This window comes from Cryptomeria japonica, chromosome 6, assembly GCF_030272615.1.
Source record: "Cryptomeria japonica chromosome 6, Sugi_1.0, whole genome shotgun sequence".
Lineage (NCBI taxonomy): Eukaryota > Viridiplantae > Streptophyta > Pinopsida > Cupressales > Cupressaceae > Cryptomeria > Cryptomeria japonica.
Genome location: NC_081410.1, coordinates 179,827,214 through 179,842,096, shown reverse-complemented (window position 1 = coordinate 179,842,096; position 14,883 = coordinate 179,827,214). Strand labels below are relative to the sequence as shown.

Genomic DNA, 14,883 nt, shown 5'->3' with positions numbered 1-14,883 from the left:
TCGCAAGCGCTGACCATTTTTAGGTGTCTACATTTTGCCCCTCTTTGAGACAATGCGATTTTAAGCATTGTTTCAAAGAACAATAATGAAAATGCCCCGGATGCTGACAATGACATATGAAAATGCCCCAGACAATAACAATGATATATGCATGCCCCCTCGAGGAATTGGCCGGAAACATGCAGGAAAGAGGCCAATTGATCGATAAAAATGATAGGATCGAATGGACTGACAATCGGAGATCGGACGCATGAAGGGGAAGCACTTGAAGATGCAAAAGACCGCGAACAACATAAGATGGAGAAGATGCACGTCCATCTATGCAATGACAAAGAGCTATAAATGAGACCAAGAGGTGGAAAATTGCTCATTTGCACTAGCTAAAAAGGAGGATTTGTTGCTCTGGACAAGTCACTTGCAGAGAGATGGCAAACATTCCAATGGCGGATCACCTTGGAGAACGTGTACGCACATTCAGACGACCGGACGACGCAAGAGCCGCGGTATGGATCTCAAAAACCCATGTTTTCAATTTCATGACTTTTGATTGCTTGCGGGACATTGCGAGGCCCACAGGGGATGCAAAAGAGGACTTCTGCGCTTGTGTAGTCTAATTCTGCGCTTGTGTCATGTCTTCTGCGCTTGTGTAGGAAGACACAAGCGCAAGTTACCTGACACAGGCGCAGGTTCTCTAACACAGGCGCAATTGTGCACTGAAAACCCTAGTTTTGGTCAAAATGACATGCAAATGATCGGAAAAAGGGGGGATAAGGGTAGGATAGGTCAGATTAGATGAAAAACACCCTGATTTGGACATGAAAATGAGGAAATGCAACCCGTAGGAGCAAACCCTAAAACTGACAAAATTTGCCCCAATTGTGATACAAAGTCGACAATATCCGTTGATCACACGGGAGAACCGACCGGATTGCTTCATGCTACGACATAGACTCAGGAGCACAGAGAGAGATACCTTAGCAGGACTGGGGATATGGCAGGGATGAGGAGGATAGAGGGAGCACCCAGTGACAGAGGCACGTACTCCTTAGATAGACAGTAGACATTATGTAGTTTGACATTTTGTAGTCAGCCTGTGGGCCATACTTAGGACAGACAGTCCGATTTTGTACTCCGATATTATGATGACATATGATATGCATCGATATGATGGGATGCAATATGTTATGACATATGTTATTTTCCATGTATGGATGACTTATGCACTGTTGATGTACCATTGTGGAACATATATGGATGCATTTTTTTGTATTTTTGATGCATTTATAATATGAAATGGATAAAATGCTTGATGTGATGCTTGATGTAATGCAAGTGTACTAACCAAATGGATGCAGGATGCAATATGTATGTTTGGATATCGGAGCACTAGACCGAACTGACTATCCGACCAGACGGAAGAAGTGTTAGTAAGAAGAAAATGAAACAGAGGACAATTAGAGATGAAGAAAAACTTGCTTTCAGTAATGCACTTTGTAGGTGAGAACCTTTATTTTTATGTAGCAAAATGGATGCGTAGCATCATGGCATTGAAGGCCAGAGCTGAAATGCAACCCTTTTTTGCAAAAGACAGACACATCATAGACAAGCAACAATCACAATCAAAAAAAGAAAAGGATCATGAACCATCCCGGTCACTCTAAATCACTCAGTGACATCATCGAGCAACATAGGAACATGATCGAAGCCAAAAATAAATCAGTAAAAAGATAAGATGCACAAATTCCAACAAATCAAACAAACATCTTGATCTTCATTGTCAAAAGTTGAAAGCGTTGGTAGGATGATCATGTTGTCTGGTTTCAGGGAATGCGGTACCCCGTCTAAGACAGGACACAGTCTGGTTTTGAGTATACCACACCCTGTATAAGACCCATGATAATGTGCCAAGGACGAACGATATTGAGGTTGATTGATATGACAACTCGGATCAGTTTGAATGTCTGGTTTGAGTGAAAAAGTTCATCTGCTAATGCGTGATTTCAGTAAAGCACAATGTTGGATTGCGAGTCATTGGATGTATACTCAATGATCTGTCTATGCACAAAAAGAGATCCTTTATTGACAAAATGCGTGTTTTTGGATTTTTTACAATTTTTGAAATGTTTTTGTTCATTTTTTCATGACTTTTTATGATTTTTTTTCATTTTTTTTTTAGAGATTGTCATTTTTTTTAATTTTTAGATACTTTTTTCAGGACTTTAGTCGATTTTTTTTAGGGAGTTTTTTCAGTTTTTAGATATTTCTTCAGGACATTTTTCAATTTTTTTTTTGAATTTTTTCAGGTCTTTATTTGATTTTTTTAAGATTTTGCCCCCAGTGTCTAGCAAGGCAAGGAATATGATAGGTGAATAAATAGGCTTGCTGAAATGATGGTGGATAGAGGGAAGATAAAGGCCTTGTAGTATGGAGACAATACAGATGCAATTTTCAAGAGCTATTGCATGATGGGACAAAAGATTGGATATGACAATGTAAAGTAGGAACATGGCATGAGGGACATGTCAAGAGGCTTTTGAAACTATGTTTTGCATTTCACGTCCTTATGTCAGATCAAGATCAAGGGACAGAAAGAGTGTATGGATAGTGATAAGATATGGATAGGATAAGCAAGACCAAGAATGGATAAGGGACATGGACTGAAGGTCGGGATAGGATACGGGATAGTGGCAGAAAGTTGCAATAAGACAGGAAATATGGATGAAAAGTTATAATAAGCAAATGGATAAATGACCAAAAGCTATGATAGACTAAAAGCTGCAAATAAGATGCGTGACGCTCATGACGATCGTCAGCCTTGTCAAGATCAAAGGAGGAAAGGGAATCTGGACATGAGGGATAATAGGATATGAAGGGTAATGACAGGGGTTCGATAGGATAATGCAGGGCAATAGGATATGAAGGAGTATGACAGGGGTTCGATAGGATAATGAAGGGCAATAGGATATGAAGGAGTATGACAAGGGTTCGATAGGATAATGAAGGGCAATAGGATATGAAGGAGGAAACCTACCCCCAAGTGTGGTGTGCAAGAAGTTCATAGATTACGCATGATGCTTGTTTGCCAGGTTTTCATCACGGTACTTGCCCAAGGCGCCTATTTGCCAGGTTTTCACCAGTGGACGAATTATTTTTCTTTACTTTTTTTTCTTTTGTCTTTTTTTTTCACTTTTTTTTTTTTTTGATTTTGATTTTTTCAATAGAAGTTGGACACATGATAGGGGATGGAAGAAGGACTCAAGCGTCTTATTGTTTGGATAGTAGCCTTGAAATAAATGGACTATGACCTTTAAAAGTATGCTCAAAGACGTTGGTAGGATAAGGACATGGAAAATGAGATGAAACCAAGGCAAGGATTTATGCAAAGGATTGGATCAAAGGGATGGAAGGATGGAAAACATGCATTGGATAATAGGTAGGGTATTGGAAGAATTGGGCTTCAATGGATGGAAATGAAGGCAAGATCGACATTGGCACACACCTGGAGGGGTGATGGACTGATGGAGGAAAGACGTATTTTGGATATTGAGATTTGGATGGAGGAATAGCTGGGGATTTTGGGACATAAGGGCCCAAAATGGATGAAGAAGGTGATGGAGGAATAGACTTGGAATGTTTGGATGGAGGAATAGCAATTGTAGATGCCAATTTGGATGTTTCTTTAGGCTTTTGTGCTTCAAGGAGCCGCTTAGGGATCCACATGGTTTTTGTTTTTTCATGCTTTTGTGGTTCCTTGGAGTGCATTGCTTGCACAAGGGATTTAGGAACCCATATATATTTTGACTTTTGTTTTTGATTTTGCTCTGTAGGCCTTTGTGGCCTTTTGGATATTTCTTTTTCTTTATAGATCATTTTGTTCTTTGTTTTGACATGTCGATTATATTGGACATGTTGATCCTTGAATACATGTGGATTGCTAGACTTATGACTTTTATACTTGGCATCCAAATTGCTTGGAGGGGGAAAGGAATGCATGGATGGATATGAATGAAATGGACTTCTTTTGGATGGATGGAATTTACTCAAGGATGTGTGCCTTTGCTGATGTTGCATAGGAGATGGAGGGATATAGGGACCTAGAATGGATGGAAGGTGTGATAGGGAAGGGATATGTTTGGATTTTGATGGAGGAATACCAACGTCTTGAGAGTGAGTTGTGTAGACATGACCCTTAATATCTTCTTTAACATGAAGGGATTCTTGCTTGTGAAGGTCTACTCCTTTGCCTTTATGAATATCTTGACTTGTAGGATGCTCTTTTCTTTGGGAAGAAGACGCGAGTCCATTATGAGGTGGATATGATATGAGAGAAATAATGAGATCTTGAAATGGATCGGATTGCACCGAAGTGGAAGAACCCATTATGCATGTCGAGGGTTCATGAACATCTTGCACTGACATGTTAGAATCATGAGGGGGATTAGGATCATGAGAGGGACTAGGATTTTGTAGTGGACATGGTTCAATGACAGGCTCTTCAAGAGATGGAATGGGAGAAATAATGGGATCATCAAAAGGAATGAGATCTTGGAGTGTATATGGAGCATTATGACAAGGAGATGAAGGAACAAGTGGATCTTGTGAAGGATCTAAAGGAATGATAGGGTCTTGTGTTGGATATGAATTTGGAAGGATACTTTGATCTTGACAAGGAGGAAGATCATTGGATTCCTCTTTAAAGGTGCTTTGCTCTTGAATTTTAATGGGATCATCGGAAAGGATGGAAGGGATATCTTGACCTTTCTTAGGAAGTGGAATGTCAATGGGATTTGAAAGGACATTGTGTTCATGAAATGGAAGGGGATCATTTGGGATTGGATGAACTGGGATATCTTGATCTTGCTCAGGGAATGGAGTGTCAGTAGGACTTTGGATAGGATGGACAAGAATAGGGGAATCATCGTGAGTGTCAGGGAAGATGGGGTCCTGGTCAACAATTGGATGGGATGATAAGGTTTCAGGAACTTGATCTTGATCTGTTTTAAGACATGTTTCTTCATGTTCTAAATTATCCTCTTGACATGGGGTTAGACTTTGGATATGCATGGGGGATTCTGACAAGGGATCAATGGTTTGGCATGAAGGAAATGCACTTTGAACATTTGTGATGGATTCTGGCAAGGAATCAATGCTTGAACATGAGGAAGAGGGACTTCGAATGGGGTCCTCTAAAACAAGTAATGGCAATAAAGTGCATGGTGGCATTGGGTCTTGTATTTCTGAAACATGACAAGGATGTGCATCATGAATTGGATTATTTTGGCAATCAATTATGGATAGCCCTTGGGTAATTTCATCCTTGGGTGTATTATTTGATGAGGACAATATAGAAGGTTCTTGTGAAACTTCTAAAGGTGTAGGGATAGATGCCACTGGAGAGTCAATTTGTTTGTGGGGGGATGAGGCATTGCTAAACATAATTGTATTATCTTGATCTTCTTCAAAGAACTCACTTGGTAATTTCTTTAAGATCATTGCAATAAAGCCACCTTTCTTTCGAGGTTTTGACATGGTTGTATTTGGAATTTGAACTTGTTTAGAAAGAATTTGGTTCTGATTTGATGTCATGTTTTGATGTTGAACTAGATGTTGATCAAATTGGTTTGACATGTTCAAAATTTGGCTTGGTGCATGTTGCAAGCTTTGTTTTTTTATTTTTGGTGGTGATTCTTGACATTGATATTCCACCATTGGGTGAACCATTTGTTGACATTGTATAGCTGGTTGGACATATTGTTGAAATTGGACCATTGGTTGTGTTGGTTGCATATGTTGGACAATTGGTTGTGATGGTTGAAAATCTGATTGATAGTAAACACCTTCTTGTTCTTGTTGTGGAGGCACATAATGTTGTTGGCTCTTTTCTTGAAATTGTTTCATCATCTCTATTTGGGAGAGAAGAGCTGGTATGTTTGATCGTTCGATAAGAGACCTTACATCAATTGGCTCAATATTTGGATTTCGACCTGGAAGTTTTCGAAACATTTTGGACATTTGTGATCTATTCTTCTCAATGTTTTTCACTCTTTGTTCCAATATCTCCTCTTCTTGAGCTAGTTTCTCCTCTAGTTTTTGTATTTGGAGACTTGTTTCATCATAAAAAGTTTGATCAATGTTGCTTTGTTGTTGGGTTGGATAGAATTGTGATTGCATTGTCGGTTGATATGTCAAACTTTGTTGCATCATTGGTGCTTGAAACCTTGTTTCAATAGACATGTCACTATGCAAATGCAATATTTTTGGAATTTTTCAAGGATAATATATGCTATGCAACTAAATGCAAACTTGAATAGATGAAAATGCAATCTATGTTTTTGGTTGTTTTTTCAAGATTTTGACAAACTCTTTGGAATGCAAATCTAAAAGAGACCCTTAGGAAATTGAAATGATGTCTAGACCTCAAAGGACAAAAGGACCAAGTGACAAAAGGACAAAATGACAATGTCTCCCCTAATATGCTTGGATACTAAGCTAGGTTTGACCAAATGATATTGATGACAAAAAGACAAAAGTTTGACAAGGTCTAGACTTCCTAACAATAACTTAGGGTTTATCAAAGATTTGCATTACTCAAGTATGACAAAACCTAGTTTTGGCACTATATGCAAAGGGACAATTGCTATGCAAATGACCTTAATATGATATGATAATGACCTAGAACTTAATGAAGAGACTTAGGGTATGCAAAGTATGACAATGGTATTACCCTAATGCAAGAGAACACATGCAAATGGATGACCCTTATTGATATGCAAAGGAGTATGACTTAGGTGAAACCTAACCTTGGTACTTGACAATGAACTTTGCAAAATGCAACCTAGGATGAACCTAAATGTAAGTGACATGAATGTTGAGACAAGATTTTGAACAATGTTTGCTAACCATGTTTGAAGATGAGTTTTGAATCTTGTTGAACTTTTGTTGGATGAATGTCTCTTGTGTTTAATCTTATGTTGGATCAATTTGTTTTGTTCTTGAAATGAGATACAATTCAACTTTTGACAAGCAAAGAAGACAAGATATTGCAACTTAGACTCAAGACAATCATGCTCATTTCCACATTTCTTATGGTAGGCAAAGACATTAGGTACTTGAGAGGTAGACTCATTATGGGATTCAAGGAGAATACATAGATGCTTGACCCCACGGGCTCCCCTCCACGGCACTCACTTCTCAGGGCAGCCAAACATCAGTCCCCATGGAAATCTCCCCATGGCGAACTTAGTATCTCTTCCAAGTATCCGAACTTGTCCTTCTCAAGCAACTAGAAGGGTTTTTGGCCTCTAAAAACAAGGTGTTTAGTAAGGATTTCTGTTAAGCGTTACTCCTTGATGTCACGCAAGCGTGATTGAGACATTAAGCCCATCAAGATACCAAACAAATGTAGTCGCGCAAGCACGATTTAGACCAAGAGGCCCTACTTAGATGTTGATATGAGAAAGAGTTCAAGGGTCATCACTTCCCAAGTAACTGCAATTCCCACGTAGCACTTCCTTCAAAGCTTTCGCTCATCGGGTATTTTTTTATAGTGAGTTAGAATGCCAAGGAATTCTAGCCGTACTCACTTTGGGTCGTTCCCTTCTCACGATTATCACTTGCTTGTAAAAGCAAAGTGGTCGGGAAGGCAGGCCCTCTAAATGTGACACACAATCAACAACACAAGCATGGTATCGAAGATCTGGATTTCTGATCACCCTAAGAAGGATGAGAGCATACTCTCCTACTCCAATGTCATACTCAACAATCAAAGCAAACAAATGTTCATTCCAACCTATTTAGAAATCACTAGGTGCCTAAAAATTAAATGCAAACACAAAGTTTGATTGTTTCTCCAAGGCAACCTGCAAAAACCCAAGTTAGGAGTTTGATACGCTTATTCTTTGACTTTCGAATCTGCACAAAGCGTGTTAGTAGTTTGATTTATTGTCTTTGCCATGCGTATGCCAAGATTCTGCACAGATAATTAGTACCAAAATCCAAAGCACAGAAAACAGAATGCAAAAACACAACAAATTTCAAGTAAACACTGCATTTTTTACCTCTGTTCTGGACTTTACACAGGCGCAGAACCCATGACACAGGCGCAGAATGCAGGACACAAGCGCAGAATGTCACCTATACAAGCGCAGAATGCTCAACACAGGCGCAGGTTGCTTCACACAGGCGCAGGAGTCTCCAGAATACCCTGCACGACCTTGTTTTTGGGTTTTTTGGCCTGCAAATCAACTTGAGAGCACTCAAAACACCATAAAGAGGTTAGAAGGTTAGTTTTTCACGTCAGGTTCACCAATTAATGTACGTTAGGAAATAGGAAATCATCACAAAACAAAGATAAACATAATCATCAATCACAAGTGCATTCATTGCAATGAATCTATCCTAAGACACATTCAATAGAGACATGAAAACGAAGCATACAAAACTAAATATTATGCAAACCAGATGACGATTTGAATGCTCCTTCCATGCGGCTCCATTGTTCTTCTTTCCTCTCCAAATAGTTGTGGATCTCACCTACAAGTGCACACACAATTGAAAGCAAGTAGACGGGATTCTTGACCAAGAGTACTAGAAGCTTAGATTTGATACCCTGATTATCAATTACCAATTACCAAATTTAGGGGTTTGATTGAAGAAATTCATCCAATTTATAGAAGAATTGGAGAGATGACAATATTAGCATGATTCAATTCAAATGGAAATTGCAAATCAATTATGTCAATTATGACAAATTATGACAAATTATGCACTTTCTATGCAAAATTTGTTGATTGATAATTTATGACAAATTATGACAACTTCTATGTCAAAATTGATTGATTGTCAATTATGACAAATTTATGACAAATTGACATGTCATTTCCATGAATTTAGGAGAGAAATAGGAGGAAAATGAAATTAGGAATTAGAAAATTAAGAAATTAGAAAATTGATGGAAATTAGGAATTTGAAATTAGGTAAATTAATTAATAATCTTTCATTTATTAATTAATTCACAAAGAGGAATAATTAGCCAATTAAATGAAGATTTAATTGTAATGAGAAGACTTAGGATAAATAAGTAATTTATTAATCCTAAAGGAAGAAAATGATAAGCAAGGTTAAATGACTAAATCACAAAACCCTAGAAGGTGAATTAGCAATGCGAGGATGACAATTAGGTCTTGATTGAAGATAATTGATATCGATCATGATTTTGAATTGATAAATGACCAATGTGATAAATGATTTGATTGATAAATGCGCCAATTGACGAGGAACAATGACAAATTGATCCAAATTGACATATTTGAGACAGACAACGATCGATGACAAATCGATTGCAAAATGACAAGATCGAACAAGATGACAAGAGATGATGATAAATAGATTGCAAAATGACAGGATTGAAAATGACCACGATCAATGACGAATTGATCGCAAAATGACAAGATCGAACATGACAACGACCGATGACAAATTGATCGCAAAATGACAAGATTGAAAATGATAAAGATTGATGACAAATCGATAAGAGGACAAAACCCTAATTAGGATTGACGATGTCCAAAATGATAAGATTGATGATAAGATTAATAAGAGGACAAAACCCTAATTAGGATTGACGATGTCCAAAGTGATAACAAATTAGCACGCACATTGATGTGATAGGATGAAATCGATCAAAATCATGATTGGATAGTGTTGTCGACAAGACCAAATTCGAGAGCGAGATAAATGAAGAATGTAGAAGAATGACTCGATGCTCGCAAATGATAAAAACCAAGTGCGTGACATAGGAGAAATGTTAATGTGACGCAAAAACCTAAAATGAGGCAATGCCCAAATGTTAAAGTATGACCTCGCAAGCGTTGACCATTTTTAGGTGTCTACACAAACACATATCAAAGATAAAATCTTTCTAGAACTAAACATGCTTAATATTCCATCCCAAGGGTGCAACAACACATATGAAACAAGGGAAGAAAATTATAAAAAGTTTGCAAAGCATTAGAATATTTTCATATATTTATCTAACTCCTATTATAAAAGCACAGAGGCTCCCAAAACCCGAGTGACAATGTCGGTTTCATATCTTCTCAAGGATTCTGATCCTTGGGATATCAGTGCTTGGAAGGGTTGGTTCACCTGGACCAACGCAAGAAAGAGGAGATCAAATCCTAGAGGGATTGATAGATTCTCATCCTTTGCTTCATAGAAAGACGATAAGATAGTCTTCAAATCTGAGGTCCTCACTAAAGTTGGATCTAATCAGTGGCCCATATGGCTGATAATTTCTCCAGAAGAGTTCCCTTCAGATTTGAAAGATGATTGGAGAACACTGGTTTTGAACAGGGCATCTCTACTTTTTGGAAAGATCAACATGCTTACTTAGGTACTAACATGTATCTCTTTGGCAGAAAGCTAAAAGCTTTTAAACTAAGACTTAAGAATGGCACTACAATGTGTTGATTTTGTAACTAGGTTAAGAAAATAAATAGGATTTGGATTGCCTTAAGGCATCATCCGAATCCTTATAGGGCAGGGCCCTATCTATTGTATTGTATTTATGTGTAAAACAAATAGGGCTGGCCCCTCTATATCCTACACGCCAAACATAAAAGAAACTCATGCTTCCATTATAGGGCCGACCCTATATTGAAATGTGCGAAGTTAAGTCTACACTCCAAACGTGTGGACCTATCCACATCATTGTAATATGTAAAATGGTTTTAGCACCCAAGGATTAATAGGCCGACTTAGAGATAAGTAAAAGGATGAACCCCATATATATACCAGCCACTTACAAGGCTTAAAGATATATTTGGCATTCATGCAATCATCTTCTGCTATATGCGAATTCTGATCTGCACTTCAGTAGTCAACGAATTCACCCTAGAAGACAGCGAATTCTTCCTAGAGGACTGCAAAGTCATTTTCATGCATGGCGAACCTGATTTCATGTGACATATTGGGTTTCTAGGCAAGCAAATCACTCTCAAGCCTAGTGAATCTCTCCTCATGCTGGGCTAACATGTTTGTGTAGAAGATATTTGCCTAAATCTGCTCCTGCAGACTGTGAACATGAACTAGGGGTCTGCTCTTTATCATTCTGGAAATTCATCAAGTTCAGATCAGAACTTAAGTCTCAGATAAGTCTGCTCCAATTGTGCCCTAGCTGGGTTGTTATTGTACTTACAATTCAATATAACATAATCAGATCTGAGGATCTGTTGTTGCTGGGTTTTCCCTCCTAGAGGGAGGTTTTCCCAGGGTAGTTTTGCGTTGTGTGATTCTCTATTTGTATGCTTTACTGTGCAACTTTAGTTTTCTGTTTATTGTGGATAATCTGATCATGAAAACTAACACAATGACTCCCAAAATCTGTTCCAAAAAATGGCTAGGTTGGAGAGCAGAATGGAAGAAATTCCAACTGTCCTTAACAATGTAGTCTTGATCCAATGTAGACACCCAATTGGATGAAATTTATAAATGTGGGGAGATCTTCTGAAACAGAAATCCAAGATCAAATCACTTGAGGCAGGCAAGAGAAATACGAGATTCTTCCACGTTGCCTATAAAATGAGAAGACAGAGAAACTACATCTCAAAGATTGAAACAGTTGTAGGCAACATCACCGAGGATCCTAAAATTCTCAAGGCCTCTTTGGTCTCTTTCTAGGAAAACATGTTGACCAAGGAAAATGAAGAGAGGGCTGAAAAACAGGATCTTCTCTTTGGACCAATACTCTCGCTTGTTGGAACCACAAAGATCGAGAATCTCATGCAGGATATCTCAAAACAAGAAGTCGGGATTGCTGTATTTGATATTGTTCAAGGAACTGCAAAACATCAGGAAGTGCAGACCCATAGTTGATCATTCTTCATAGCCAGCTAGCTTCATTGGCTCTGTGTACTTTGTGCTACTCTGCCATTTGACATTTGTAGTTTGTAGTGTGTAATTGATTCTAAGGTTCGAACTTTAAAGTCAAAAAATGTAGTATTATACTCTGCAGTGTGCATTATAATCAGCAATCTCGAAATTAGTGAGGAAAATCCATATTTCAATATTCATGGTGTAGAATCTTGTTTACTTTCACTCTTTCATTCTCTACGCAATTAGGATGGCTTTAAAAGTACAAAAACATCAGTTTTTTCTCTTCTTCTTTTCTGTGTTTCTGGGTTCCTGATAAATTCCCCTTATTTTCTGATAATATCCTGTGAAATGAATATAACTGATCATTTTGTTCACTGATTTATTGCTGAGAAAGACATTTGCTTCTATGGTTTAAACCCCATTTTGTTTTTGTTGATCCTCTATCTATTGTACCTACAGAGGTGGACACTAACTGTTCCAAGGCTGCACCAAAAAAAAATTATTATAAGGATAGAAATTGACAATTTTAGGGAACCGGTCTTTCAATAATACATAGCCAATTAAGGCTATGTCTATTAAGGGCACTGGCAAGAAAGGGGCTTTGTATCTTAACTCTCAACCTCTCAAGCCTGCTTCTAATTTGGACAATTTCAAATTGAATGTCGCAAATTATGTGGAACAGCTGCACCATTGCATCCAGGGTCCAAATGTGGTGGAAAACATTCACAATCTTCATAATGGCCGGTTACCAATCCATACACCAAGGACAAGGTTCCTAACTAAAGCCAATGGCTAGTTAAGGATGTTGGTTAGAAATATTGGAGATAAGTATACAGAATAGTTAAGGCATCGTCCTTTAACCACTGAATTTTGCTTCCAAGTAAATTTATGTTTTATGTTTTAGATGCAATTTCTTTTTGCAAGAGGGTATGCCCCACAATGACACATATTTATTATGAATTTTATAGACAGTCTGACTAGCAGTTTCTTTGACCTGAATAGTCCTACTAGGCTGTTTCTTTGACCTGAGTAGTCTCATTAGGCAATGTGATTTCCTTTTCCAAGGGGATATGCCCCAAACGACACATGTTTTACAGTGAACTCTATGCACAATTTGCCTAGCAGTTCTTTGACCTGAATACTCCTATTAGCCTCCTATTAGCCAGTTTATTTAGCAGATTAACTAGCTACTATCAATTATGTTTTGATATAGGTTCTAAGAAAAGTAGAATCCTGTTCTAGCTGCTTGATTTTTGCTAAGAACCCAAATCCATGCTCTGCTGCCTGTTGGAAAGCATCAAGACTGTTATTGTTAATGTTGGTGATTTCTTTATGAATGAATAGATTCTACTTTTTGTTTTTTCAAAAATAAAACAAGTAAAGATACTCCTAGGCCATTCAAGAGAAACCAATGCAGAAACGATCTGAAACACAAGCTGAAATCAACATTTGAATAACAATAATGTGTATGAGATAATGAAAAATAAAAACATTTAACAGCTTCACAAAAGTCATTGGTTAAGTTTAGGGATGTTATTCTTACCTCATCCAAAATTTCTTGCTTTGTCACAGGATAACCTAACTCTTTTCCATAATTTAGAACAAGTCTCCATAGCCCCTGCGAAAAAGCACCTGTAAGAAAACTTACATTCAAAAAACTAACGAATATGTAAGACAAGAAGCTGTCAATGTAGGATCTGATGTCATTATCACCAAAACTTAAGCGTTAAACAAACCCTTAGAGATAGCTTCTTGACTTGGTAAAATTTCGAAGGAACAGCATCTTTGATATCTTACCTCATAATGGAAGGAATTTCCCTAGCATAGTAGCATAAAATATTAACGCATGGAAAATTGGAAACATCATATCTCATGCCTGAAAAAGAAAAACAATTCAAAACTTGCCGGAATATATAATGTTATTTTTAGAGTACTAGAAAATAAGTTTTACCTCCTGGATTTTCATGAGTAAGGGTTTCTTGGATTTGGAAGCATCGCTCGGCAAGTTTCCATACCATGTTGGTTCTTTTTGTCATATTTTCCTCTGCAGCATAGAAGTCTTTGTATGGCAGCATTTCCGCAATTAATATCTCTGATGGATCCCCTGTTTTGCACTGCTTTTCTATCTTGTTTGTTGCAGAGTTTCTATCCTTTGGTACGGGCTTCCTTCTTTATTCGAAAAGGAAATCTGACTACAATTTTTTTTGTTTACAATTTCGTATGATAACTTAAAAGGAAATCTATCATACCCCAACCAAAAAAACTCATTACAGGCTAGTGCCCTTTTTATTCTGGACTAGTCTCCCACACTTTACACTCTCCGATCAATGTTTCTTGGAACCCTTTACCGATCAAATTAAAAGCAATATACATATAAATTACTGTTCGTTTGCCTCCAAGAAAATTACAGAATTGAAGAACACGTACCACAAAGCGCCTTCCACCAGGCCCTTTCTTAAGGGGCTTGACATATTGTTCCATTTTAATCGATGAGCGAATTCAGATTTCTTCTTTCAGCTTGACTGCCAAGTCCAATGCCTCAAAACTCTCACGAGTAGCCAATCTCAGCTGTAAATTAAAACTGTTTATTTCTTACAACCATGCATTTAAGCTCTGATAAAGATAAACACTTGAAACTTTTTTTTTCCTTTCATATTTAATCATTCAGAATATGGGGATGTAGAAAAATGCATAAATCTACGGTGGTTACGAACAAATAGGTAAAAAAACAATAAGTAATCCAGGAAAATAATAAAGTTGAATTTTATTTTTACTAATTACTTTCGCTGGTGTTAAAGTTTGAACGGTCAGGATTTTTTTTATTTTAATTGCGCAATCTAATTTGTTTCCTTTTATTATTTCATTTAATCAAAGAAATAGGAGAAAAGGAGTTAATTCGATTTTTATTTTTTTAATTAGATTGCATGAATCCTTAAATGGGCAAGACCGAGGCTAAACTAGCTATTATAATATTTTTATGGTTTTATGATTTTTTAATTAGTTGTTTTA

The 14,883-nt window shown here is 37.4% G+C and overlaps 1 long non-coding RNA gene across 3 annotated transcripts in view; it reads right to left on the bottom strand.

Moving 5' to 3' along the window:
• Positions 1-14,492, bottom strand: part of LOC131044356 (uncharacterized) — an 88,513-nt gene extending 74,021 nt beyond the window's left edge. The window contains exons 1-4 of one of the 3 annotated variants that reach the window (XR_009105645.2): positions 14,302-14,492; positions 13,826-14,216; positions 13,672-13,750; positions 13,418-13,492 (exon numbers count right to left, since the gene is read on the bottom strand). This is a non-coding gene — a long non-coding RNA (uncharacterized LOC131044356). The remainder of the gene's footprint in view (positions 1-13,417; positions 13,493-13,671; positions 13,751-13,825; positions 14,217-14,301) is intronic. The other 2 variants (XR_009105647.2, XR_009105646.2) reach the window with 2 other exon arrangements.
• Between the last annotated feature and the right edge of the window lie 391 nt (positions 14,493-14,883).